The 23,518-nt window shown below is 47.0% G+C and overlaps 12 non-coding genes and 2 pseudogenes across 12 annotated transcripts; all 14 read left to right on the top strand.

The window, feature by feature from the left end:
- The first annotated feature begins 1,652 nt into the window (after positions 1–1,652).
- On the top strand, positions 1,653–1,822 carry LOC141205460 (U2 spliceosomal RNA; annotated as a pseudogene).
- Positions 1,823–2,942: 1,120 nt separating this feature from the next.
- On the top strand, positions 2,943–3,133 carry LOC141205036 (U2 spliceosomal RNA). The gene has a single exon (XR_012275811.1). It is a non-coding gene; the product is annotated as a U2 spliceosomal RNA (small nuclear RNA).
- A 1,120-nt stretch (positions 3,134–4,253) lies between these two features.
- LOC141205037 (U2 spliceosomal RNA) lies at positions 4,254–4,444 on the top strand. The gene has a single exon (XR_012275812.1). It is a non-coding gene; the product is annotated as a U2 spliceosomal RNA (small nuclear RNA).
- Positions 4,445–5,564: 1,120 nt separating this feature from the next.
- On the top strand, positions 5,565–5,755 carry LOC141205038 (U2 spliceosomal RNA). Its single transcript, XR_012275813.1, has one exon. It is a non-coding gene; the product is annotated as a U2 spliceosomal RNA (small nuclear RNA).
- Positions 5,756–6,877: 1,122 nt separating this feature from the next.
- LOC141205039 (U2 spliceosomal RNA) lies at positions 6,878–7,068 on the top strand. The gene has a single exon (XR_012275814.1). It is a non-coding gene; the product is annotated as a U2 spliceosomal RNA (small nuclear RNA).
- Positions 7,069–8,188: 1,120 nt separating this feature from the next.
- Positions 8,189–8,379, top strand: LOC141205040 (U2 spliceosomal RNA). The gene has a single exon (XR_012275815.1). It is a non-coding gene; the product is annotated as a U2 spliceosomal RNA (small nuclear RNA).
- Positions 8,380–9,506: 1,127 nt separating this feature from the next.
- On the top strand, positions 9,507–9,697 carry LOC141205041 (U2 spliceosomal RNA). Its single transcript, XR_012275816.1, has one exon. It is a non-coding gene; the product is annotated as a U2 spliceosomal RNA (small nuclear RNA).
- Positions 9,698–10,821: 1,124 nt separating this feature from the next.
- On the top strand, positions 10,822–11,012 carry LOC141205042 (U2 spliceosomal RNA). Its single transcript, XR_012275817.1, has one exon. It is a non-coding gene; the product is annotated as a U2 spliceosomal RNA (small nuclear RNA).
- Positions 11,013–12,136: 1,124 nt separating this feature from the next.
- Positions 12,137–12,214, top strand: LOC141205492 (U2 spliceosomal RNA; annotated as a pseudogene).
- Positions 12,215–17,773: 5,559 nt separating this feature from the next.
- LOC141205462 (U2 spliceosomal RNA) lies at positions 17,774–17,966 on the top strand. Its single transcript, XR_012276225.1, has one exon. It is a non-coding gene; the product is annotated as a U2 spliceosomal RNA (small nuclear RNA).
- Positions 17,967–19,086: 1,120 nt separating this feature from the next.
- On the top strand, positions 19,087–19,277 carry LOC141205045 (U2 spliceosomal RNA). The gene has a single exon (XR_012275819.1). It is a non-coding gene; the product is annotated as a U2 spliceosomal RNA (small nuclear RNA).
- A 1,123-nt stretch (positions 19,278–20,400) lies between these two features.
- LOC141205046 (U2 spliceosomal RNA) lies at positions 20,401–20,591 on the top strand. Its single transcript, XR_012275820.1, has one exon. It is a non-coding gene; the product is annotated as a U2 spliceosomal RNA (small nuclear RNA).
- A 1,121-nt stretch (positions 20,592–21,712) lies between these two features.
- LOC141205047 (U2 spliceosomal RNA) lies at positions 21,713–21,903 on the top strand. Its single transcript, XR_012275821.1, has one exon. It is a non-coding gene; the product is annotated as a U2 spliceosomal RNA (small nuclear RNA).
- Positions 21,904–23,027: 1,124 nt separating this feature from the next.
- LOC141205006 (U2 spliceosomal RNA) lies at positions 23,028–23,218 on the top strand. The gene has a single exon (XR_012275790.1). It is a non-coding gene; the product is annotated as a U2 spliceosomal RNA (small nuclear RNA).
- The last annotated feature ends 300 nt before the right edge of the window (positions 23,219–23,518 follow it).

The following is a 23,518-nucleotide window of genomic DNA, read 5'->3' on the forward strand; positions in this document are numbered from 1 at the left end:
ATGGTTTTAAGACAAGTGATGTGTTTTTAAATTCTGGTGTAAAACAAGGTTGCCCTCTGTCCCCCTTGTTATTTATTTGTGCCCTTGAACCCCTACTCAGTGTCTTAAGGAGAGACAAGCAAATCCGAGGCGTCCATTTGCCAGGTGGGGGAGGGCTAGAAGCAAAAGTTACTGGATATATGGATGATGTAGCCATAACATGTAAAGATGCCCTGTCTATCCGGAAAACACTACGGCAAGTGGAATACTTCTGTGGTGGATCTGGTTTTAAAGTAAATTTTAATAAAAGCTGTATTTTAAATGTGGGGAATATGATTTTAAATGATGTACCGGTTCCTGAATGTGACTCTGTAAAGATTCTAGGTGTGATTTTTAACGAAACAAACAAAGGTAAAGAAAGCTGGGATCTTGTGGCACAAAAGGTAAATCAAAAACTATGTATGTGGAGGTTGAGGAAATTAACAATGGAAGGGAAGGTACTAGTTATAAAAATGGTAATTGTGCCTTTGTTATTGTACTTAAGTTTGGTGTCCCCCCCCCCCCACACATACCTTTACGAAAATAATCAAAGCTTGTTTCACTTTTTTCTGGAGCTCCAAGATGGAGAAATTGAAAAGAGAGTTAGTGGTCAAGCCTAAAGAGAAAGGCGGTAAAGATTTCCCCGATTTTAGAGCTTTTGTTTTAATAAGATTTTTTGTTTTATGTTTTAATGCACTGTCGAAAAATAGTTATTGGTCATATTTTATCCGTTTTAACACAGGTTATTTTATGAAACGTCATGGATGGTTTGAAACAGTTTTAAGTTCCCCATATGCTCTTAATACACCAGAAAGCTATAAGATTTTAGGAACTATTGTAAACACGTATGACTTAAAAGGGAAAAGTGCAGAAGACTTAAGAGATAGCAAAATGATTTTAAATGGTTTCAAACAAAAGGAATCAATTGTACAGATTGGGAATTTTAATGATAATAAATGTACTGACATATGGAAAGTTATTAATGAACCCTATCTTTTTAATTCCCAGAAGGACCTGGCCTGGAGCTGTGTGCATGATTGTCTTCCATGTCGGGCATTCCAACACCGAAGAGGACTCGTGAGAACTGCCAGATGTCCAAGACAAAGATGCCTCGGAGATGAGACTGTTTTACATGTTTTATGGACTTGTCACTTTGCACGACAAACATGGACTACAATATTTCCCTTGCTTCAAAAAATGACAAACATTAAGGATCTTACTTTTGAAACTGTCTTATTTGGTCGTGTGGAGTGCCCCAACGCCAGCAAGAGGATCATCGCATGGAAGACAATCAGTACCATCAAAGAAGCTCTATGGAAGGCCAGGAACATCCTTCTTTTTAAACACGATGTTTTATCTGTGAAAGATGTTTTAGAGTTGGCTTTCAGTGAAATGTATATGTATTATTTATTGGATAAAAAGAGAAATGTAATTTTATCAAAACAATGGCTGGTAAAAGAATGGAACACAGCAATCTAAACACATTGTCTGTATTTTAATGTAATTTTATTGCCTTATTGAACTGAAATCAATTTATGTACGAATGTATTTTAAAATGTAATGATTTTATGTTCATATCTAATGTATTGTAATTAAGTTTTATCCAATAAACGGGTGTGCCTATGTTTGGGTACATTCCAAGTCAAAAAAATCTGTTCTTATCAGTTTAATATCTGATACGTCCCCTATCTGGGGACCATATATTAAATGGATTTTTAGAACAGGGAGATGGAAAAAGAGCTTGCTCTGTCCACTCCACGCATTGACCTGGTATTGCAGTATCTCCAGGACCGGTGCACCCCTTCTTTAATGCAGTTTCTAAAATCAGAAAGAATTGAATTCAATGCTTTTTGTTCATTTTGCTTGTTTGTCGGATTTTGGGATGGACTCTTTGGCTTTGCTTTTCTTCTCCTCATTGGATTTTTCATGTTAAAAGTTGCAGAAGCCAGATGACAAGCTCATTTTGGTTCAACTTCAGCAACTGTGCATTGCATTGCCATGTAATGTAATGTAATGCAATGCTATCTATCTAGCTCTCCCTCTATACTTCCTTTTGGATAAACAGACATATTAGGCAAGCATTTTGGAGCTTTCACCTAAATAACTACAGGTGGTGAGATAAGCTGCACAATATAATTGACCTTTCAGTATATTGTTGCACACACACCATCTATTTAGCAAATGCCCTTGTTATCAACAGCAGCCTTTTAAACTCACCTGAGCTAACAGGTATGTGAGCTGGTTACTCTGCTGCGCTTAAAATTTCTTTTTTGGTTTGCTACAATGCCTTTTCTGAAACGTTGTCTCCCTCTGCTGGAACACTGACTTCTTTCATTTAATGCCTGCAGACTATAAAAGAGAAACCAACCCAAAAAGTTTGGTTGATTAGTCTGTGGCATTCTTTTAAACTGTTGCTTATGGCGGTCTCTGTGAGCTTCTCAGTGACATTCAGCCATCCAGGTATCCCGCCTGCAGTAGACGGAATGTGGCAATGGAACGCTGGCTGCGCGTGTCATAATAGGCTCTGAGCCTTTATATACCTGCGCACAGCAGCAGCCACCTTCAGTCTGCTGCTGGACAGCCAGCAGCAGCAGCAGCAGGAGAGGTAATTAATCAGCAACCCTCCTGCTAAGGGTAGACAGCTGCTCGTTCCACCCCCCCCCCGCCTTAATTGGTTCTCCTCCCTTCCAACGGTGTTGAGGCGGGTGGGAACAGCCGGGGGTTGAGGGTACTGTGCTAAAAGAGGTGGAGTTATGCAGATCTAAAACGCGTGGATTGCAGCAGCAGCAAGCCGAAAAGTGCAGGCATGTGAGGGATCTAGAGGTTGACAGCATGTCTTCTTAACGGGAGTCCAGGTGGCCATCTCCACAAATGGACTTTTCAGAATCCTTGGGTGGCACCGTAGTCGGAAACCAATTCTGGTTATCGCTTCTCGGCCTTTTGGCTAAGATCAAGTGTAGTATCTGTTCTTATCAGTTTAATATCTGATACGTCCCCTATCTGGGGACCATATATTAAATGGATTTTTAGAACAGGGAGATGGAAAAAGAGCTTGCTCTGTCCACTCCACGCATTGACCTGGTATTGCAGTATCTCCAGGACCGGTGCACCCCTTCTTTAATGCAGTTTCTAAAATCAGAAAGAATTGAATTCAATGCTTTTTGTTCATTTTGCTTGTTTGTCGGATTTTGGGATGGACTCTTTGGCTTTGCTTTTCTTCTCCTCATTGGATTTTTCATGTTAAAAGTTGCAGAAGCCAGATGACAAGCTCATTTTGGTTCAACTTCAGCAACTGTGCATTGCATTGCCATGTAATGTAATGTAATGCAATGCTATCTATCTAGCTCTCCCTCTATACTTCCTTTTGGATAAACAGACATATTAGGCAAGCATTTTGGAGCTTTCACCTAAATAACTACAGGTGGTGAGATAAGCTGCACAATATAATTGACCTTTCAGTATATTGTTGCACACACACCATCTATTTAGCAAATGCCCTTGTTATCAACAGCAGCCTTTTAAACTCACCTGAGCTAACAGGTATGTGAGCTGGTTACTCTGCTGCGCTTAAAATTTCTTTTTTGGTTTGCTACAATGCCTTTTCTGAAACGTTGTCTCCCTCTGCTGGAACACTGACTTCTTTCATTTAATGCCTGCAGACTATAAAAGAGAAACCAACCCAAAAAGTTTGGTTGATTAGTCTGTGGCATTCTTTTAAACTGTTGCTTATGGCGGTCTCTGTGAGCTTCTCAGTGACATTCAGCCATCCAGGTATCCCGCCTGCAGTAGACGGAATGTGGCAATGGAACGCTGGCTGCGCGTGTCATAATAGGCTCTGAGCCTTTATATACCTGCGCACAGCAGCAGCCACCTTCAGTCTGCTGCTGGACAGCCAGCAGCAGCAGCAGCAGGAGAGGTAATTAATCAGCAACCCTCCTGCTAAGGGTAGACAGCTGCTCGTTCCACCCCCCCCCCGCCTTAATTGGTTCTCCTCCCTTCCAACGGTGTTGAGGCGGGTGGGAACAGCCGGGGGTTGAGGGTACTGTGCTAAAAGAGGTGGAGTTATGCAGATCTAAAACGCGTGGATTGCAGCAGCAGCAAGCCGAAAAGTGCAGGCATGTGAGGGATCTAGAGGTTGACAGCATGTCTTCTTAACGGGAGTCCAGGTGGCCATCTCCACAAATGGACTTTTCAGAATCCTTCGGTGGCACCGTAGTCGGAAACCAATTCTGGTTATCGCTTCTCGGCCTTTTGGCTAAGATCAAGTGTAGTATCTGTTCTTATCAGTTTAATATCTGATACGTCCCCTATCTGGGGACCATATATTAAATGGATTTTTAGAACAGGGAGATGGAAAAAGAGCTTGCTCTGTCCACTCCACGCATTGACCTGGTATTGCAGTATCTCCAGGACCGGTGCACCCCTTCTTTAATGCAGTTTCTAAAATCAGAAAGAATTGAATTCAATGCTTTTTGTTCATTTTGCTTGTTTGTCGGATTTTGGGATGGACTCTTTGGCTTTGCTTTTCTTCTCCTCATTGGATTTTTCATGTTAAAAGTTGCAGAAGCCAGATGACAAGCTCATTTTGGTTCAACTTCAGCAACTGTGCATTGCATTGCCATGTAATGTAATGTAATGCAATGCTATCTATCTAGCTCTCCCTCTATACTTCCTTTTGGATAAACAGACATATTAGGCAAGCATTTTGGAGCTTTCACCTAAATAACTACAGGTGGTGAGATAAGCTGCACAATATAATTGACCTTTCAGTATATTGTTGCACACACACCATCTATTTAGCAAATGCCCTTGTTATCAACAGCAGCCTTTTAAACTCACCTGAGCTAACAGGTATGTGAGCTGGTTACTCTGCTGCGCTTAAAATTTCTTTTTTGGTTTGCTACAATGCCTTTTCTGAAACGTTGTCTCCCTCTGCTGGAACACTGACTTCTTTCATTTAATGCCTGCAGACTATAAAAGAGAAACCAACCCAAAAAGTTTGGTTGATTAGTCTGTGGCATTCTTTTAAACTGTTGCTTATGGCGGTCTCTGTGAGCTTCTCAGTGACATTCAGCCATCCAAGTATCCCGCCTGCAGTAGACGGAATGTGGCAATGGAACGCTGGCTGCGCGTGTCATAATAGGCTCTGAGCCTTTATATACCTGCGCACAGCAGCAGCCACCTTCAGTCTGCTGCTGGACAGCCAGCAGCAGCAGCAGCAGGAGAGGTAATTAATCAGCAACCCTCCTGCTAAGGGTAGACAGCTGCTCGTTCCACCCCCCCCCCGCCTTAATTGGTTCTCCTCCCTTCCAACGGTGTTGAGGCGGGTGGGAACAGCCGGGGGTTGAGGGTACTGTGCTAAAAGAGGTGGAGTTATGCAGATCTAAAACGCGTGGATTGCAGCAGCAGCAAGCCGAAAAGTGCAGGCATGTGAGGGATCTAGAGGTTGACAGCATGTCTTCTTAACGGGAGTCCAGGTGGCCATCTCCACAAATGGACTTTTCAGAATCCTTGGGTGGCACCGTAGTCGGAAACCAATTCTGGTTATCGCTTCTCGGCCTTTTGGCTAAGATCAAGTGTAGTATCTGTTCTTATCAGTTTAATATCTGATACGTCCCCTATCTGGGGACCATATATTAAATGGATTTTTAGAACAGGGAGATGGAAAAAGAGCTTGCTCTGTCCACTCCACGCATTGACCTGGTATTGCAGTATCTCCAGGACCGGTGCACCCCTTCTTTAATGCAGTTTCTAAAATCAGAAAGAATTGAATTCAATGCTTTTTGTTCATTTTGCTTGTTTGTCGGATTTTGGGATGGACTCTTTGGCTTTGCTTTTCTTCTCCTCATTGGATTTTTCATGTTAAAAGTTGCAGAAGCCAGATGACAAGCTCATTTTGGTTCAACTTCAGCAACTGTGCATTGCATTGCCATGTAATGTAATGTAATGCAATGCTATCTATCTAGCTCTCCCTCTATACTTCCTTTTGGATAAACAGACATATTAGGCAAGCATTTTGGAGCTTTCACCTAAATAACTACAGGTGGTGAGATAAGCTGCACAATATAATTGACCTTTCAGTATATTGTTGCACACACACCATCTATTTAGCAAATGCCCTTGTTATCAACAGCAGCCTTTTAAACTCACCTGAGCTAACAGGTATGTGAGCTGGTTACTCTGCTGCGCTTAAAATTTCTTTTTTGGTTTGCTACAATGCCTTTTCTGAAACGTTGTCTCCCTCTGCTGGAACACTGACTTCTTTCATTTAATGCCTGCAGACTATAAAAGAGAAACCAACCCAAAAAGTTTGGTTGATTAGTCTGTGGCATTCTTTTAAACTGTTGCTTATGGCGGTCTCTGTGAGCTTCTCAGTGACATTCAGCCATCCAGGTATCCCGCCTGCAGTAGACGGAATGTGGCAATGGAACGCTGGCTGCGCGTGTCATAATAGGCTCTGAGCCTTTATATACCTGCGCACAGCAGCAGCCACCTTCAGTCTGCTGCTGGACAGCCAGCAGCAGCAGCAGCAGGAGAGGTAATTAATCAGCAACCCTCCTGCTAAGGGTAGACAGCTGCTCGTTCCACCCCCCCCCCCCGCCTTAATTGGTTCTCCTCCCTTCCAACGGTGTTGAGGCGGGTGGGAACAGCCGGGGGTTGAGGGTACTGTGCTAAAAGAGGTGGAGTTATGCAGATCTAAAACGCGTGGATTGCAGCAGCAGCAAGCCGAAAAGTGCAGGCATGTGAGGGATCTAGAGGTTGACAGCATGTCTTCTTAACGGGAGTCCAGGTGGCCATCTCCACAAATGGACTTTTCAGAATCCTTGGGTGGCACCGTAGTCGGAAACCAATTCTGGTTATCGCTTCTCGGCCTTTTGGCTAAGATCAAGTGTAGTATCTGTTCTTATCAGTTTAATATCTGATACGTCCCCTATCTGGGGACCATATATTAAATGGATTTTTAGAACAGGGAGATGGAAAAAGAGCTTGCTCTGTCCACTCCACGCATTGACCTGGTATTGCAGTATCTCCAGGACCGGTGCACCCCTTCTTTAATGCAGTTTCTAAAATCAGAAAGAATTGAATTCAATGCTTTTTGTTCATTTTGCTTGTTTGTCGGATTTTGGGATGGACTCTTTGGCTTTGCTTTTCTTCTCCTCATTGGATTTTTCATGTTAAAAGTTGCAGAAGCCAGATGACAAGCTCATTTTGGTTCAACTTCAGCAACTGTGCATTGCATTGCCATGTAATGTAATGTAATGCAATGCTATCTATCTAGCTCTCCCTCTATACTTCCTTTTGGATAAACAGACATATTAGGCAAGCATTTTGGAGCTTTCACCTAAATAACTACAGGTGGTGAGATAAGCTGCACAATATAATTGACCTTTCAGTATATTGTTGCACACACACCATCTATTTAGCAAATGCCCTTGTTATCAACAGCAGCCTTTTAAACTCACCTGAGCTAACAGGTATGTGAGCTGGTTACTCTGCTGCGCTTAAAATTTCTTTTTTGGTTTGCTACAATGCCTTTTCTGAAACGTTGTCTCCCTCTGCTGGAACACTGAATTCTTTCATTTAATGCCTGCAGACTATAAAAGAGAAACCAACCCAAAAAGTTTGGTTGATTAGTCTGTGGCATTCTTTTAAACTGTTGCTTATGGCGGTCTCTGTGAGCTTCTCAGTGACATTCAGCCATCCAGGTATCCCGCCTGCAGTAGACGGAATGTGGCAATGGAACGCTGGCTGCGCGTGTCATAATAGGCTCTGAGCCTTTATATACCTGCGCACAGCAGCAGCCACCTTCAGTCTGCTGCTGGACAGCCAGCAGCAGCAGCAGCAGGAGAGGTAATTAATCAGCAACCCTCCTGCTAAGGGTAGACAGCTGCTCGTTCCACCCCCCCCCCGCCTTAATTATTTCTCCTCCCTTCCAACGGTGTTGAGGCGGGTGGGAACAGCCGGGGGTTGAGGGTACTGTGCTAAAAGAGGTGGAGTTATGCAGATCTAAAACGCGTGGATTGCAGCAGCAGCAAGCTGAAAAGTGCAGGCATGTGAGGGATCTAGAGGTTGACAGCATGTCTTCTTAACGGGAGTCCAGGTGGCCATCTCCACAAATGGACTTTTCAGAATCCTTGGGTGGCACCGTAGTCGGAAACCAATTCTGGTTATCGCTTCTCGGCCTTTTGGCTAAGATCAAGTGTAGTATCTGTTCTTATCAGTTTAATATCTGATACGTCCCCTATCTGGGGACCATATATTAAATGGATTTTTAGAACAGGGAGATGGAAAAAGAGCTTGCTCTGTCCACTCCACGCATTGACCTGGTATTGCAGTATCTCCAGGACCGGTGCACCCCTTCTTTAATGCAGTTTCTAAAATCAGAAAGAATTGAATTCAATGCTTTTTGTTCATTTTGCTTGTTTGTCGGATTTTGGGATGGACTGTTTGGCTTTGCTTTTCTTCTCCTCATTGGATTTTTCATGTTAAAAGTTGCAGAAGCCAGATGACAAGCTCATTTTGGTTCAACTTCAGCAACTGTGCATTGCATTGCCATGTAATGTAATGTAATGCAATGCTATCTATCTAGCTCTCCCTCTATACTTCCTTTTGGATAAACAGACATATTAGGCAAGCATTTTGGAGCTTTCACCTAAATAACTACAGGTGGTGAGATAAGCTGCACAATATAATTGACCTTTCAGTATATTGTTGCACACACACCATCTATTTAGCAAATGCCCTTGTTATCAACAGCAGCCTTTTAAACTCACCTGAGCTAACAGGTATGTGAGCTGGTTACTCTGCTGCGCTTAAAATTTCTTTTTTGGTTTGCTACAATGCCTTTTCTGAAACGTTGTCTCCCTCTGCTGGAACACTGACTTCTTTCATTTAATGCCTGCAGACTATAAAAGAGAAACCAACCCAAAAAGTTTGGTTGATTAGTCTGTGGCATTCTTTTAAACTGTTGCTTATGGCGGTCTCTGTGAGCTTCTCAGTGACATTCAGCCATCCAGGTATCCCGCCTGCAGTAGACGGAATGTGGCAATGGAACGCTGGCTGCGCGTGTCATAATAGGCTCTGAGCCTTTATATACCTGCGCACAGCAGCAGCCACCTTCAGTCTGCTGCTGGACAGCGAGCAGCAGCAGCAGCAGGAGAGGTAATTAATCAGCAACCCTCCTGCTAAGGGTAGACAGCTGCTCGTTCCACCCCCCCCCCCCCCCCCGCCTTAATTGGTTCTCCTCCCTTCCAACGGTGTTGAGGCGGGTGGGAACAGCCGGGGGTTAAGGGTACTGTGCTAAAACAGGTGGAGTTATGCAGATCTAAAACGCGTGGATTGCAGCAGCAGCAAGCCGAAAAGTGCAGGCATGTGAGGGATCTAGAGGTTGACAGCATGTCTTCTTAACGGGAGTCCAGGTGGCCATCTCCACAAATGGACTTTTCAGAATCCTTGGGTGGCACCGTAGTCGGAAACCAATTCTGGTTATCGCTTCTCGGCCTTTTGGCTAAGATCAAGTGTAGTATCTGTTCTTATCAGTTTAATATCTGATACGTCCCCTATCTGGGGACCATATATTAAATGGATTTTTAGAACAGGGAGATGGAAAAAGAGCTTGCTCTGTCCACTCCACGCATTGACCTGGTATTGCAGTATCTCCAGGACCGGTGCACCCCTTCTTTAATGCAGTTTCTAAAATCAGAAAGAATTGAATTCAATGCTTTTTGTTCATTTTGCTTGTTTGTCGGATTTTGGGATGGACTCTTTGGCTTTGCTTTTCTTCTCCTCATTGGATTTTTCATGTTAAAAGTTGCAGAAGCCAGATGACAAGCTCATTTTGGTTCAACTTCAGCAACTGTGCATTGCATTGCCATGTAATGTAATGTAATGCAATGCTATCTATCTAGCTCTCCCTCTATACTTCCTTTTGGATAAACAGACATATTAGGCAAGCATTTTGGAGCTTTCACCTAAATAACTACAGGTGGTGAGATAAGCTGCACAATATAATTGACCTTTCAGTATATTGTTGCACACACACCATCTATTTAGCAAATGCCCTTGTTATCAACAGCAGCCTTTTAAACTCACCTGAGCTAACAGGTATGTGAGCTGGTTACTCTGCTGCGCTTAAAATTTCTTTTTTGGTTTGCTACAATGCCTTTTCTGAAACGTTGTCTCCCTCTGCTGGAACACTGACTTCTTTCATTTAATGCCTGCAGACTATAAAAGAGAAACCAACCCAAAAAGTTTGGTTGATTAGTCTGTGGCATTCTTTTAAACTGTTGCTTATGGCGGTCTCTGTGAGCTTCTCAGTGACATTCAGCCATCCAGGTATCCCGCCTGCAGTAGACGGAATGTGGCAATGGAACGCTGGCTGCGCGTGTCATAATAGGCTCTGAGCCTTTATATACCTGCGCACAGCAGCAGCCACCTTCAGTCTGCTGCTGGACAGCCAGCAGCAGCAGCAGCAGGAGAGGTAATTAATCAGCAACCCTCCTGCTAAGGGTAGACAGCTGCTCGTTCCACCCCCCCCCCCCCCGCCTTAATTGGTTCTCCTCCCTTCCAACGGTGTTGAGGCGGGTGGGAACAGCCGGGGGTTGAGGGTACTGTGCTAAAAGAGGTGGAGTTATGCAGATCTAAAACGCGTGGATTGCAGCAGCAGCAAGCCGAAAAGTGCAGGCATGTGAGGGATCTAGAGGTTGACAGCATGTCTTCTTAACGGGAGTCCAGGTGGCCATCTCCACAAATGGACTTTTCAGAATCCTTGGGTGGCACCGTAGTCGGAAACCAATTCTGGTTATCGCTTCTCGGCCTTTTGGCTAAGATCAAGTGTAGTATCTGTTCTTATCAGTTTAATATCTGATACGTCCCCTATCTGGGGACCATATATTAAATGGATTTTTAGAACAGGGAGATGGAAAAAGAGCTTGCTCTGTCCACTCCACGCATTGACCTGGTATTGCAGTATCTCCAGGACCGGTGCACCCCTTCTTTAATGCAGTTTCTAAAATCAGAAAGAATTGAATTAAATGCTTTTTGTTCATTTTGCTTGTTTGTCGGATTTTGGGATGGACTCTTTGGCTTTGCTTTTCTTCTCCTCATTGGATTTTTCATGTTAAAAGTTGCAGAAGCCAGATGACAAGCTCATTTTGGTTCAACTTCAGCAACTGTGCATTGCATTGCCATGTAATGTAATGTAATGCAATGCTATCTATCTAGCTCTCCCTCTATACTTCCTTTTGGATAAACAGACATATTAGGCAAGCATTTTGGAGCTTTCACCTAAATAACTACAGGTGGTGAGATAAGCTGCACAATATAATTGACCTTTCAGTATATTGTTGCACACACACCATCTATTTAGCAAATGCCCTTGTTATCAACAGCAGCCTTTTAAACTCACCTGAGCTAACAGGTATGTGAGCTGGTTACTCTGCTGCGCTTAAAATTTCTTTTTTGGTTTGCTACAATGCCTTTTCTGAAACGTTGTCTCCCTCTGCTGGAACACTGACTTCTTTCATTTAATGCCTGCAGACTATAAAAGAGAAACCAACCCAAAAAGTTTGGTTGATTAGTCTGTGGCATTCTTTTAAACTGTTGCTTATGGCGGTCTCTGTGAGCTTCTCAGTGACATTCAGCCATCCAGGTATCCCGCCTGCAGTAGACGGAATGTGGCAATGGAACGCTGGCTGCGCGTGTCATAATAGGCTCTGAGCCTTTATATACCTGCGCACAGCAGCAGCCACCTTCAGTCTGCTGCTGGACAGCCAGCAGCAGCAGCAGCAGGAGAGGTAATTAATCAGCAACCCTCCTGCTAAGGGTAGACAGCTGCTCGTTCCACCCCCCCCCCCCCCGCCTTAATTGGTTCTCCTCCCTTCCAACGGTGTTGAGGCGGGTGGGAACAGCCGGGGGTTGAGGGTACTGTGCTAAAAGAGGTGGAGTTATGCAGATCTAAAACGCGTGGATTGCAGCAGCAGCAAGCCAAAAAGTGCAGGCATGTGAGGGATCTAGAGGTTGACAGCATGTCTTCTTAACGGAAGTCCAGGTGGCCATCTCCACAAATGGACTTTTCAGAATCCTTGGGTGGCACCGTAGTCGGAAACCAATTCTGGTTATCGCTTCTCGGCCTTTTGGCTAAGATCAAGTGTAGTATCTGTTCTTTTAAGAACACAAGAGCTACGATCTACACTTGACGAGAGCGATCGAACTCGGAAGGAGAAGAGCTTCGGAGCCCAGCTGACATCGGAGAAGGAAGGCGGATATCGGTGGGAGGAAGAAGCTCTAAAGAATCCAGAAGAAGACGAAGCCTCGGAGAAGAATCGGGCTGTCCTGTGGAATCTTCGAGGAAGAAAATCATCGAGACAAAGACCTTTCGGGGAATTTGTCCAGAACACGACGGGAGAAGAATCTGCATAGCTCCACCCATTCCGGGAAGAGTTCCAGATCCAGCTCCAAGAAGTAACTGCAGGAGGAAAGCCATGGCAAGCGCTGCGAGGAAGGCTGAAAAGAAGAGCCTGGAGCAGGGGACAGCCAGGAGGGCACAGCCAGGAGCCGATTCTGACCCCAAGGACTCTGCCTCCACGACTGGCCAGCAGAAGGGAAACCAGAAGCCCCGCCACGAAGCTCCAGCCCTGGAGCCATGGATGCGGCAGACGGTGGCCCTGAAGCTGAAGGAAGTGGATGGGAGGGTGCCGGACATGTCCTCGGACGTGTTCTGCCAGAAGATGCTGCTGGATCGAGGCTTCTCCAGGTCGGACACCCTCAGCATCCAGACCTTCTTGACGGGGATCTTCTTCGTCACCTTCGCCACTGTGAACACCTGCAGGAGGTTCTGGGAAATGGTAAGCGCAAAAGGACCGGATAATTCTTTCTCTGCCTTTACAGGTAGCTGCCCTATCCAGAGGGACGAAAGGAGGATCACGGTCTCCATGCGCAACCCGCACACCCCAGGCCAAGACATCTGTACCTTCCTGAGATGCTTCTGTTTGGTTGTGAAGGAACCCTCTCACATCCTGAATGGACTCGGCTTCTGGACAGGTAAGTGGTCGGTGACCGTTAGACTTCACAGGGACCTGGCGTACTCAGACGGACTTCGGCACCTGCCCCCGACATTCTCCCTGGGCAACTCCTACGGCCTCATCTATTACCCGGACATGCCGCGGAACTGCAGGAGATGCGGCAAGAACGGCCACGAGATGAAGGACTGCAAGGAGGATGCCTGCAGGATTTGTCGAGTGACGGGACACGAAGGACTGCCCGAAGAAGACGTCCTGCAACCTGTGTGGGCTGGCGGCTCATCTATACAAGGATTGCCCCAAGCGTGAGAGATCCTGGGCATCGGTGGTTGCGACGACCCCAGCTCCGGAGGACAAGGCCCCGATGACCAGGCCTGTGAAGGTCAAGGACGCGACGACCAAGGCCCCAGCGGCCAAGGCCGAGACGACCAAGGCCAAAGCGGTCAAGGAGTCGGTGGCCAGAGCCCCAGCGACGGTCCCAACAGCTCCGAAGCAGAAGAAAAAGTCAAAGGAGGGTAAGAGTTCTGTCACCCCTCTCTCGATCCCTCCCCCTGCCACCCCCGTCCAATCCCCCCCCACCCCGGCCACCCCTGCTGAGGATTCCACTTCCTCTTCCTCCTTCCCCTACTCCTCAGCAGGTGTCCTTTCTCCTGCCCCGGCAGCCACTCTCCCTCCCCAGACCATGGTAGCGGTGGAATTAACCTTTCCTCCACCCGCCGCTATCTATTCCGAGGAGGATTTTCCCCTTCTTGTCTCCCCAGTTCCAACCCGGGGAAAGAGGAAGGTGGAGGACAGCCCTGCTACTGAATCCTCCAAAAAGAAGATTCTGGATTTCGTAGGCGAAAAGGAGGATACCCTCCCTGAGCCAGAAGAGATGGAGCACATGGTTGAGACCCTGGTGGCCGAGCCAGAAGAGGAGGAACTGGTGGTCGCCGAGATCGAGGCCGCGCTGCTTGACCAGATGGAGGAAGAGGGCCTGCTGGTGATCCCGTCACCAGCAGTCAACACCGACGAGGGACCACCCGACCGGAGTGGTAACTAAGGTGTATTGCCTGCGCTAACTTTTTCTTTTTTCCCTACATGATGGCTAATATTAAGTTATTTTCCATTAATGTCAGGAGCATCAAGGACAAGTTCAGACGTCAGACTATTTATGCCTTCCTTACTTCCCAGTTGTGTGATGTTTATATGTTGCAGGAATGTTCCCTTCCCTCCTCTAGGTCCTTCAAACATCTGGCCAGGGAGTGGTCCCACGGTCCATCCTACTGGTCCGGTGGGGGTGACTGCAAGTCTGCGGGGGTCGCAATTCTGATCAGGGGGGGCGCATTCACGCTTGAGTCCGTCCAGGAGCTCATCTGCGGCAGGGCTCTTGTTGTAGATGGCAACTGGGCAGGAGAACCTGTCAGGTTCATCAACGTGTATGCGTCCCCACTGAAGAATGAGCGTTTGGAGCTTTTCCAGACCCTGCGGCTTCAGCTTGCCACCACCAGGACCTTAGTGATGGCCGGGGATTTCAACTGCCCCATCGAGGAGGATGGTCGTAGTTCTGGCACATCTGCCAAGTTGGACATCACGTCCAAGCTGCTCATCGAGATGGTAACCGAGGCCTCTCTTCAGGACGTGGTGGGCTCCATGGGGAGAGGCTCCACGAACTATTCGTGGAGTCGACCCGATGGCTCACTCCGCTCCAGGATTGACTTTGTGTTCACCTCTCGGGCAGTCAGGCAGAGTAGGCACTCGATGGTCCCCTGCTTCTTCTCCGACCACAGAGCCATTCACTTACAAGGTGTCCTCGGCGACGGTTTTCCGTCCGGCCCCGGCTCCTGGAAGCTGAATTGTGCTCTGCTGGCTCAGGATGAAGTCGTGGAGGAGCTGAGAGCAGCCTACGCAATGTGGCAGTCCTACAAGGGTAGCTTCCAAACAGTCTCTGATTGGTGGGAATATGTTAAACTTGAGTTTCGCTGTTTCTTTCAGGCCAAGGGTCGACAACAGGCGTGTGAGAAGAGGAGGGACTTCAGAGGGCTGCAGCGCGAGCTGCGGTCGCTGCAGGACCTTCTTCACTGCGGCTGGGACGTGAGGGAGGAGCTGGAGGAGACCAAGAAGAGCCTGAAAAGGCACTTTGAGGAGGAGTCCAAGCGAATCGTCTTCCGTTCCAAAGTGGAGAATCTGGAGAAGGGTGAGAAATGTAACTCATTCTTTTTCAGGAAACTTCATGCCGGTCACACGCCCCTGAACGAGCTGCGAGACGAGAGCGGAAACATGCGACGTGGGAAGGAGGACGTGATGAGGGTCGTCAGCGACTTCTACAGCGAACTCTACTCCCACAAGACTACCGACCCCGACGCTGCTGATAAGTTCCTGTCAGGTATCACTAACCATCTTGATCCTGCAGGCACGGCAGCCTTGGACAAACCTCTGATGGTGGGCGAATTGCTCTCTGCCGCTAAATCCTTTAGGACCGGCAGGACCCCGGGCAGTGATGGTCTTCCAGCGGAGCTCTATGTAGCGCTGGGAGACCTCATCTGTCCGGACCTGTTGGACCTGTACAAGGAGATGGTGGTGGAAGGTAGAATGCCTCCATCTTTGAGGGAAGGAATGGTCATGATCCTGTACAAGCGGAAGGGAGAGAGGTGCGACCTGAGGAATTGGCGTCCCATCACTCTGCTCAACGTGGACTACCAGATCCTGGCCAAGACGATGGCGACACGACTTAAGACGGTCATCGGACGGATCATCAAACCGGACCAGACCTGCGGCATCCCTGGACGTCGCATCGCAGACAGCCTCGCTCTCGTGCGGGACACGGTCGAGTACATCAAGGTCCGCCGCGCACACGCGGCCCTGGTCTCCTTGGATCAGGAGAAGGCCTTCGACCGGGTTTCCCACGAGTTCATGGGCCAAGCTCTGCACCGGTTAGGTTTGGGTAACATGTTTTGTTCGTATGTCCGTCTGATGTATTTTGATATCCACAGCTCGGTGTTGGTGAACGGCTGGAAGACTGACCCCTTCCCTGTCCTCTCTGGGGTCAGACAAGGCTGCCCTCTATCACCTCTTCTTTTTGTTTGTGTTATAGAACTCTTCGCAGAGGCTATCCGGCAGAATGGAGAGATCAGAGGGATCACCGCACCGGGTCCGGGACGACACGAGGTCAAGTGCTCGCTCTACATGGACGACGTCACCGTCTTCTGCGCTGATCGTGGTTCAGTCGACGCCCTCGTCCAGACGTGTGAGAGGTTCGGCCGGGCTTCAGGGGCCAAAGTCAACTGCAGGAAGTCGGAAGCCATGCTCTTCGGGGATTGGCAGTCGGCCTCCTCCGCCCCCTTCCCCTTCAACATTCAACCGGATTTCCTCAAGGTGCTGGGAGTCTGGTTCGGGAAGGAAGGAGCGGCCCTCAAGTCCTGGCAAGAACGCTTGGCCAAAGTGAAGCAACGGATCGGACTCTGGAGCCTCAGACACCTCACTTGTGAGGGTAAGGCACTCGTCCTGCGTAATGAGGTCCTGCCCGTCTTGCAGTACACGGCGCAGGCCTGGCCCCCACACGTCACTGTGTGCAGGGCCATTACCAGGACAGTGTTTCACTTTGTCTGGGGATCCAAGATGGACAGAGTCAGGCGGGCCGTCATGTACAAGGAGCCTCGCAAGGGTGGGAAGGGCGTTCCAGATATCCCCACCCTCCTGCGATCCTCTTTTGTGTGTGATTGTGTCCGCCGGACTTTGCAAGTCAAGAATGGCTCCGCGGGCAGGTCCATGTCTCGCTTCTTCCTGCTTCCTCTTTGGAGGCGACTCGGCTGGGACAAGTGGGACAGCTCCTTCCCCTACAACTGGACGACGCCATGGTTCTACGGAGACGTCGTTCGATTTGTGGGGGAACATCAACTGGAGGGACTCAAGCCCGACTTGTGGAAGCCCAAAACTATCCACAAGCTCATCAGAGCCAAGGATGACGTGGAGAACATCACAGGACTTCACCAGGACACGCTGGAGACTGTGTGGACAAATGTGTCGTCTGACAGGCTGACCAACGGGCACAAGGACTTGTCGTGGATGGCGATTCAGGGCGGACTGCCCGTCCGGTCATTCATGCATGCCCGGAACCTGTGCAAGACCCGGTACTGCCCAAGGTGCCCCTTCGTGGAGGAAACATCTTTGCACACTTTTTGGGACTGCGGATTTGCACAGCGCCTGTTGACTGCCCTTGAGGACGACCTGAGGAACTCTGTCCCCAGGGCGAGCCTATCGCACCATTCTGTGCTTTACGGACTCTTCCCTGGGGTTCATACCGTCGGAGCCATCCAGGAGGCTTGGCGCCTTATGAACTGCTTCAAGGATGCCGTTTGGGTCGCCAGGAACCGGCTCATCTTGAGGAGGGAGAGGATGTCCATCCAGGACTGCCGCAGGCTGATCCACAGCCTGCTCAGAGACTATTCCATCGTGGACGGTCCGGAGGACGAGGATGAGGACTAAACCCCTCCTCCCCCTCTCCCCTTATGTGTCTTGTCTTTCAATAAAGCTTCGGGCCTGTGATTTTCCCCTCCCCATCCCCTTTTTCCCAATCCCCATCCCTTATCACGATTCGTCGTACTGTATTGATTGACATGCTTTTTCTTTCAGATTGAGTGTTTTGTGTAGCATAGGGGTGTGATGTGTCTAGTTAGTGCGTCGTATCCTCATGCTATGTAAATATGATGTAGAATTCTGTGTGTACTGGGCTGCGGCACTGTACACTGTCTGTTAACTTATTTTTTGTGCTAATAAAAGATATATTCAATCAAAAAATCTGTTCTTATCAGTTTAATATCTGATACGTACCCTATCTGGGGACCATATATTAAATGGATTTTTAGAACAGGGAGATGGAAAAAGAGCTTGCTCTGTCCACTCCACGCATTGACCTGGTATTGCAGTATCTCCAGGACCGGTGCACCCCTTCTTTAATGCAGTTTCTAAAATCAGAAAGAATTGAATTCAATGCTTTTTGTTCATTTTGCTTGTTTGTCGGATTTTGGGATGGACTCTTTGGCTTTGCTTTTCTTCTCCTCATTGGATTTTTCATGTTAAAAGTTGCAGAAGCCAGATGACAAGCTCATTTTGGTTCAACTTCAGCAACTGTGCATTGCATTGCCATGTAATGTAATGTAATGCAATGCTATCTATCTAGCTCTCCCTCTATACTTCCTTTTGGATAAACAGACATATTAGGCAAGCATTTTGGAGCTTTCACCTAAATAACTACAGGTGGTGAGATAAGCTGCACAATATAATTGACCTTTCAGTATATTGTTGCACACACACCATCTATTTAGCAAATGCCCTTGTTATCAACAGCAGCCTTTTAAACTCACCTGAGCTAACAGGTATGTGAGCTGGTTACTCTGCTGCGCTTAAAATTTCTTTTTTGGTTTGCTACAATGCCTTTTCTGAAACGTTGTCTCCCTCTGCTGGAACACTGACTTCTTTCATTTAATGCCTGCAGACTATAAAAGAGAAACCAACCCAAAAAGTTTGGTTGATTAGTCTGTGGCATTCTTTTAAACTGTTGCTTATGGCGGTCTCTGTGAGCTTCTCAGTGACATTCAGCCATCCAGGTATCCCGCCTGCAGTAGACGGAATGTGGCAATGGAACGCTGGCTGCGCGTGTCATAATAGGCTCTGAGCCTTTATATACCTGCGCACAGCAGCAGCCACCTTCAGTCTGCTGCTGGACAGCCAGCAGCAGCAGCAGCAGGAGAGGTAATTAATCAGCAACCCTCCTGCTAAGGGTAGACAGCTGCTCGTTCCACCCCCCCCCCGCCTTAATTGGTTCTCCTCCCTTCCAACGGTGTTGAGGCGGGTGGGAACAGCCGGGGGTTGAGGGTACTGTGCTAAAAGAGGTGGAGTTATGCAGATCTAAAACGCGTGGATTGCAGCAGCAGCAAGCCGAAAAGTGCAGGCATGTGAGGGATCTAGAGGTTGACAGCATGTCTTCTTAACGGGAGTCCAGGTGGCCATCTCCACAAATGGACTTTTCAGAATCCTTGGGTGGCACCGTAGTCGGAAACCAATTCTGGTTATCGCTTCTCGGCCTTTTGGCTAAGATCAAGTGTAGTATCTGTTCTTATCAGTTTAATATCTGATACGTCCCCTATCTGGGGACCATATATTAAATGGATTTTTAGAACAGGGAGATGGAAAAAGAGCTTGCTCTGTCCACTCCACGCATTGACCTGGTATTGCAGTATCTCCAGGACCGGTGCACCCCTTCTTTAATGCAGTTTCTAAAATCAGAAAGAATTGAATTCAATGCTATTTGTTCATTTTGCTTGTTTGTCGGATTTTGGGATGGACTCTTTGGCTTTGCTTTTCTTCTCCTCATTGGATTTTTCATGTTAAAAGTTGCAGAAGCCAGATGACAAGCTCATTTTGGTTCAACTTCAGCAACTGTGCATTGCATTGCCATGTAATGTAATGTAATGCAATGCTATCTATCTAGCTCTCCCTCTATACTTCCTTTTGGATAAACAGACATACTAGGCAAGCATTTTGGAGCTTTCACCTAAATAACTACAGGTGGTGAGATAAGCTGCACAATATAATTGACCTTTCAGTATATTGTTGCACACACACCATCTATTTAGCAAATGCCCTTGTTATCAACAGCAGCCTTTTAAACTCACCTGAGCTAACAGGTATGTGAGCTGGTTACTCTGCTGCGCTTAAAATTTCTTTTTTGGTTTGCTACAATGCCTTTTCTGAAACGTTGTCTCCCTCTGCTGGAACACTGACTTCTTTCATTTAATGCCTGCAGACTATAAAAGAGAAACCAACCCAAAAAGTTTGGTTGATTAGTCTGTGGCATTCTTTTAAACTGTTGCTTATGGCGGTCTCTGTGAGCTTCTCAGTGACATTCAGCCATCCAGGTATCCCGCCTGCAGTAGACGGAATGTGGCAATGGAACGCTGGCTGCGCGTGTCATATTAGGCTCTGAGCCTTTATATACCTGCGCACAGCAGCAGCCACCTTCAGTCTGCTGCTGGACAGCCAGCAGCAGCAGCAGCAGGAGAGGTAATTAATCAGCAACCCTCCTGCTAAGGGTAGACAGCTGCTCGTTCCACCCCCCCCCCCCCGCCTTAATTGGTTCTCCTCCCTTCCAACGGTGTTGAGGCGGGTGGGAACAGCCGGGGGTTGAGGGTACTGTGCTAAAAGAGGTGGAGTTATGCAGATCTAAAACGCGTGGATTGCAGCAGCAGCAAGCCGAAAAGTGCAGGCATGTGAGGGATCTAGAGGTTGACAGCATGTCTTCTTAACGGGAGTCCAGGTGGCCATCTCCACAAATGGACTTTTCAGAATCCTTGGGTGGCACCGTAGTCGGAAACCAATTCTGGTTATCGCTTCTCGGCCTTTTGGCTAAGATCAAGTGTAGTATCTGTTCTTATCAGTTTAATATCTGATACGTCCCCTATCTGGGGACCATATATTAAATGGATTTTTAGAACAGGGAGATGGAAAAAGAGCTTGCTCTGTCCACTCCACGCATTGACCTGGTATTGCAGTATCTCCAGGACCGGTGCACCCCTTCTTTAATGCAGTTTCTAAAATCAGAAAGAATTGAATTCAATGCTTTTTGTTCATTTTGCTTGTTTGTCGGATTTTGGGATGGACTCTTTGGCTTTGCTTTTCTTCTCCTCATTGGATTTTTCATGTTAAAAGTTGCAGAAGCCAGATGACAAGCTCATTTTGGTTCAACTTCAGCAACTGTGCATTGCATTGCCATGTAATGTAATGTAATGCAATGCTATCTATCTAGCTCTCCCTCTATACTTCCTTTTGGATAAACAGACATATTAGGCAAGCATTTTGGAGCTTTCACCTAAATAACTACAGGTGGTGAGATAAGCTGCACAATATAATTGACCTTTCAGTATATTGTTGCACACACACCATCTATTTAGCAAATGCCCTTGTTATCAACAGCAGCCTTTTAAACTCACCTGAGCTAACAGGTATGTGAGCTGGTTACTCTGCTGCGCTTAAAATTTCTTTTTTGGTTTGCTACAATGCCTTTTCTGAAACGTTGTCTCCCTCTGCTGGAACACTGACTTCTTTCATTTAATGCCTGCAGACTATAAAAGAGAAACCAACCCAAAAAGTTTGGTTGATTAGTCTGTGGCATTCTTTTAAACTGTTGCTTATGGCGGTCTCTGTGAGCTTCTCAGTGACATTCAGCCATCCAGGTATCCCGCCTGCAGTAGACGGAATGTGGCAATGGAACGCTGGCTGCGCGTGTCATAATAGGCTCTGAGCCTTTATATACCTGCGCACAGCAGCAGCCACCTTCAGTCTGCTGCTGGACAGCCAGCAGCAGCAGCAGCAGGAGAGGTAATTAATCAGCAACCCTCCTGCTAAGGGTAGACAGCTGCTCGTTCCACCCCCCCCCCCGCCTTAATTGGTTCTCCTCCCTTCCAACGGTGTTGAGGCGGGTGGGAACAGCCGGGGGTTGAGGGTACTGTGCTAAAAGAGGTGGAGTTATGCAGATCTAAAACGCGTGGATTGCAGCAGCAGCAAGCCGAAAAGTGCAGGCATGTGAGGGATCTAGAGGTTGACAGCATGTCTTCTTAACGGGAGTCCAGGTGGCCATCTCCACAAATGGACTTTTCAGAATCCTTGGGTGGCACCGTAGTCGGAAACCAATTCTGGTTATCGCTTCTCGGCCTTTTGGCTAAGATCAAGTGTAGTATCTGTTCTTATCAGTTTAATATCTGATACGTCCCCTATCTGGGGACCATATATTAAATGGATTTTTAGAACAGGGAGATGGAAAAAGAGCTTGCTCTGTCCACTCCACGCATTGACCTGGTATTGCAGTATCTCCAGGACCGGTGCACCCCTTCTTTAATGCAGTTTCTAAAATCAGAAAGAATTGAATTCAATGCTATTTGTTCATTTTGCTTGTTTGTCGGATTTTGGGATGGACTCTTTGGCTTTGCTTTTCTTCTCCTCATTGGATTTTTCATGTTAAAAGTTGCAGAAGCCAGATGACAAGCTCATTTTGGTTCAACTTCAGCAACTGTGCATTGCATTGCCATGTAATGTAATGTAATGCAATGCTATCTATCTAGCTCTCCCTCTATACTTCCTTTTGGATAAACAGACATACTAGGCAAGCATTTTGGAGCTTTCACCTAAATAACTACAGGTGGTGAGATAAGCTGCACAATATAATTGACCTTTCAGTATATTGTTGCACACACACCATCTATTTAGCAAATGCCCTTGTTATCAACAGCAGCCTTTTAAACTCACCTGAGCTAACAGGTATGTGAGCTGGTTACTCTGCTGCGCTTAAAATTTCTTTTTTGGTTTGCTACAATGCCTTTTCTGAAACGTTGTCTCCCTCTGCTGGAACACTGACTTCTTTCATTTAATGCCTGCAGACTATAAAAGAGAAACCAACCCAAAAAGTTTGGTTGATTAGTCTGTGGCATTCTTTTAAACTGTTGCTTATGGCGGTCTCTGTGAGCTTCTCAGTGACATTCAGCCATCCAGGTATCCCGCCTGCAGTAGACGGAATGTGGCAATGGAACGCTGGCTGCGCGTGTCATATTAGGCTCTGAGCCTTTATATACCTGCGCACAGCAGCAGCCACCTTCAGTCTGCTGCTGGACAGCCAGCAGCAGCAGCAGCAGGAGAGGTAATTAATCAGCAACCCTCCTGCTAAGGGTAGACAGCTGCTCGTTCCACCCCCCCCCCCCCCGCCTTAATTGGTTCTCCTCCCTTCCAACGGTGTTGAGGCGGGTGGGAACAGCCGGGGGTTGAGGGTACTGTGCTAAAAGAGGTGGAGTTATGCAGATCTAAAACGCGTGGATTGCAGCAGCAGCAAGCCGAAAAGTGCAGGCATGTGAGGGATCTAGAGGTTGACAGCATGTCTTCTTAACGGGAGTCCAGGTGGCCATCTCCACAAATGGACTTTTCAGAATCCTTGGGTGGCACCGTAGTCGGAAACCAATTCTGGTTATCGCTTCTCGGCCTTTTGGCTAAGATCAAGTGTAGTATCTGTTCTTATCAGTTTAATATCTGATACGTCCCCTATCTGGGGACCATATATTAAATGGATTTTTAGAACAGGGAGATGGAAAAAGAGCTTGCTCTGTCAACTCCACGCATTGACCTGGTATTGCAGTATCTCCAGGACCGGTGCACCCCTTCTTTAATGCAGTTTCTAAAATCAGAAAGAATTGAATTCAATGCTTTTTGTTCATTTTGCTTGTTTGTCGGATTTTGGGATGGACTCTTTGGCTTTGCTTTTCTTCTCCTCATTGGATTTTTCATGTTAAAAGTTGCAGAAGCCAGATGACAAGCTCATTTTGGTTCAACTTCAGCAACTGTGCATTGCATTGCCATGTAATGTAATGTAATGCAATGCTATCTATCTAGCTCTCCCTCTATACTTCCTTTTGGATAAACAGACATATTAGGCAAGCATTTTGGAGCTTTCACCTAAATAA

Source organism: Phyllobates terribilis, unplaced genomic scaffold, assembly GCF_046119375.1.
Source record: "Phyllobates terribilis strain yellow unplaced genomic scaffold, ASM4611937v1 Scaffold_138__1_contigs__length_4804227, whole genome shotgun sequence".
NCBI lineage: Eukaryota > Metazoa > Chordata > Amphibia > Anura > Dendrobatidae > Phyllobates > Phyllobates terribilis.